The sequence below is a fragment of the Octopus bimaculoides genome, chromosome 9, assembly GCF_001194135.2.
Source record: "Octopus bimaculoides isolate UCB-OBI-ISO-001 chromosome 9, ASM119413v2, whole genome shotgun sequence".
Taxonomy (NCBI): domain Eukaryota; kingdom Metazoa; phylum Mollusca; class Cephalopoda; order Octopoda; family Octopodidae; genus Octopus; species Octopus bimaculoides.
The window spans coordinates 88,844,873-88,848,939 of NC_068989.1; the positions used below are offsets into that span (position 1 = coordinate 88,844,873).

The following is a 4,067-nucleotide window of genomic DNA, read 5'->3' on the forward strand; positions in this document are numbered from 1 at the left end:
TCTCTCTCTCTCTCTCTCTCTCTCTCTCTCTCTCTCTCCTAAACAGCTGTTGTTTCCTGCTTGGGGTGATGAAGATTTTTCTTCTAATAAAAAAACATTTTAATTCACGTACTCTCCATATTGAATGTTATCTGTTGCGTTAGAATAAGCTGATGCAGCATCTCTTGATTTCGTTTTGTTCTGTTCTGCAGTTTCTTCTTGGGTTATGTTTATTAACCGAGCATTCATTTCCCCCAATCTGACATTTTACTAATCTCTCGATTTTACTGTCATTATTTCGTTTTTATTTCTTTCTTCTCTGTGCCTAATATCTCATTGTTTCCCTTTTGTTTGTTCTGTTGGTTTGTGCCAGCAATTTCTGGCTTCCGAACTGCTTAATGTTGCAGAATTTTGAATTATTGCTATTTGTATAGGGATCTTTTATTTGCAAGGAGCAGTGTTACCTCTTTATAAAGGAAATGTACCAGAACTAAACTTAAAACTTTTTTTTATTGGTTTACTAGAGTAGTGTAACTGAAATTATAATAAAATTAATACAGAAAACTAAAAAAAAATTAAGTTATAAGCTTCATAATTAGTTACCAATTTCCGTACTTATATTAAAAATATAGCAAAGCTATTTATTAGTTTCTATCTTTGAAGTGAAGAGGTTGTTTTGACATTTTTGTTCATTACTCAGGTCAAATTTTATTTACTGTCCTTTTTTTTTAATATTGGTAAACCAGTATATACTATTTCAAATGCAGTTTAAGTACTCCTCCAGGTACTTATTTTCTTATTGCTGGTTTTCTAATATGAAAATTTGTTGTATAAATTGTTTTATCTAATTGGAATATCAATGAATGAATAAGCAGTTGGAATGTTGTTGTTGACTACTTCTTTCTCCATACAAAAACTTTGTATTTTAATAGATGTGACATTGAAGATCATATAAAAAGCATTGTAGCAATATATTCCATAAAATACACAAATTCCCACAATGTTTTATTTCTGTTCCATCAATTAGTATAGATATTGTTTCATTAATTTCAAGAAAACCTGTTTGCTAATTTTTTTTCGTTTTCTTGGTTTGATTTGAAGGCAACTGTACTCATAGTCCTCCTGGTCCCTCTGTTCGATATTTTGAATAATTAGAATAAAGTTGTTCACAACACAAACAAAAGAAAGCATTTATGCTGCACACAAGTTTCTTGTTCATGCTTTGCTATAATGCCTAAAAGATACACAATTTCTCTAAATGACCAAATTGTTTTATAGACTAGCAACATCTGCAAAAGATCCATTGACTACAGGTTTTTCCTCTCTGCAACTGAGGGTTTTTAAAATTTTTTTTTTTTTTCATGTTCCTCAAAAGTATCCAATCACTTTTACAAGTTGATGATGGCAATTATAAGATTTAAAAAAATATTAGGTTTTTCATTGTATTATGGCTCTTGAAAAATTAGCATCAAGTTATGTAATGCTATCTATAGTTGTCTGACCCCATTCTCATCCAGTGGTCGAACAACAGTAAAACATCAGATGGTAGTAACTCTCTCTGGAGCTGTACAATGAAAATAAGCAGTGTTCTCTATTTTTAACTGCAGCCAGAAGCAAGTTTTCCCCAACTTATTTTATTCTCTCCTCCCACAGACTTGCTTAAACATGTATCATTGTCACTAAGTCTGCTTTTCATTAGTCTAATACAAGCTGCAAGTGTTCTTTAATCTTTCACTTATATGCACTACTAGACATGTCATTAGTTTTATTAAATCTAGCTTCTAATCTTTCTGATTTGCCCATAATTATAATCTTCACTATATTTATCACCTACTTAATTATTTGTACATTTTTCTCATTTCTTATTTGAAAAGTTTTCAAGAAATTTTTAATTTGGAAGTAATTGTCAGTAAAGATAAAAATTTCTATTGCTCTAAGACCAAAGTGAAGAGGAAATATTTTAATTTTTATAATAGATGCCCCATGTTCTTGCATGTCGTAAGAGATAGCTAAAAGGGCTGATTAAACAAGGGTATCTAACAGTGAAACCTGTTCAACTCCTGCCAACATTAAATATGAAATGCATCATGAGGATATACATGTGTGTATGTAAGGAGACATAGTCATGGACACCTAATTTCCTTTTTTATAACCATGGAGAGATCTAAATTTCTTGCATGATTGAAAATCTAATTATTTATTATGCAGCTAAGCAGATTGGAGTTATTTTAATCTAAATCTCATCCAGTGCTGACTTTTGGACTCTTATTTCGTTAAGCAGGATTAATTAGAAACTAGAATTTAGAGACTGTTGGCTTCTGTTATTTTCTCATTTAAATTTCATTATGAACTTGTTCTACTTCTGGAATTATTACTGCTTTAATAGAACCTATTTGATAAATGTATATTGGATAGGTTGAAAAATGAAACAGTACACAACTTCTTCAGTGGGTAATCTTTTCAAAGGGTGATATTTAAGGTGGCGAGCTGGCAGAAAGGTTAGCACACCGGGCAAAATGCTTAGCAGTATTTCATCTATCTTTGTTCTGAGTTCAAATTCCACCGAGGTCAACTTTGCCTTTCTTCCTTTCAGGGTTGATAAATTAAGTACCAGTTACATACTGGGGTTGATCTGATCAACTGGTCCCCTCCCCAAAAATTTTGGGCCTTGTACCTAGAGTAGAAAAGGATATTTCTGTTAACACCCCCCAGGATTGGATTAGCTTCAGAATTGACAATGTTGATTTAGAGTAATCTTTAAAAGTAATACAATGAATATGGCTGTATAGTTAGATTGGTTTCTTGGCTATATGGTTTTGGGTTCAGTCCCAGTGTGTAGTACCTTAGCATCAAACTGACCAGAGTGGCTCTGATAAACTGAAAGATACCTTATTTTGACTTTGTGCATCAGAAAATAAGCTCCACCATCAAACAACTGGTGTCATTTCCAATCTTATATAAAAACATGTTTGGGGAAATATTACCTTGCTTGGAAATGTGTAAGGGTTTAATTCTTTATTGCCCGCTGGGGGCCAACAGAGAGGGGACAATACAAAAACACAGGTCTATAAAAACGTATGAATTTTACATAAAGATTTTTAAATTTATGACAAACTTAATGCGTATGTTAGACAATAGAAAACAGCAGTGAGGGGGTTGGCTCCGACCCCACAAGCACTATTCCACCACTGAAACCTTTTAGTTTTCCTTCATGGTTTACACTTGCATACGGTCATTCATACTTAACATTTGTACTACACCCTTCCATCTTTTGTTATATATAACAGATGACAAACATCTCTTCTCCAGCTGTATTTTCCTTAAGATGGAAAATGAGGAAACTCACCAAACCCCGGCTGGAGATGAAGATGCTTGTTGTTACTGCTTTCATTCAGGCCTTCCATACTGCCTCTATCACCATAGCAATCACAACAAGAAAACAAACCTTTTCTTCCTTGTTAAAGGAAGACAGTGGAGCAATCTTTGATTCAGGTGGCAGCTGTACTCTTCCCATACGAGACAGCAGCTATTTGACATTAGAAACAGGTAAAGGTTAGCAATAGGAAGGGCATACCACCATAGAAGATAAGCTTCAAATTCTGTCTGACCCATGCAAGCATGGAAAAGTAGGTATTAAAATGATTGTTGGCAAAAGTTTATTATTCAAGAGTTGTTGGATGATTGTATACATTTTAGAAATAGACTTCTAATATTTTGAATACTGTCTTTAATAAAAATGACTGACTAGATTGCAATAACCCATAAATTTGTATTGGTAACTTACAATAAAACGCAGATTACACATCTAGTCATCTAATGACATTCTACTGTGATAATTGTTTTTGTTTTTTGACATTTCTATCATTGGATAAAATATTACAAGAAAAAAATTTCATATTCTGTTGCATAGTTTAGGATTTCTTGTTAAACTTGTTTTAAGATAGACGATCTCAAGTCTGTTAGATTGTTTGACCTTTTCAGATAGGTATTTCAAGGAATTCTCTGAGGAATAAGAAATATGAGGCTCATCGAGCCACAACTTTGATTTCTTACAAACAATGGATTCTGCTTTTATAGAATTCCCCCCC

The 4,067-nt window shown here is 32.9% G+C and overlaps 1 protein-coding gene across 7 annotated transcripts in view; it reads left to right on the forward strand.

Annotated features, from left to right (window-relative positions):
* LOC106872451 (dnaJ homolog subfamily B member 6) overlaps positions 1 to 4,067 on the forward strand; it is a 52,640-nt gene that overhangs the window by 22,272 nt on the left and 26,301 nt on the right. The window lies entirely within an intron of this gene.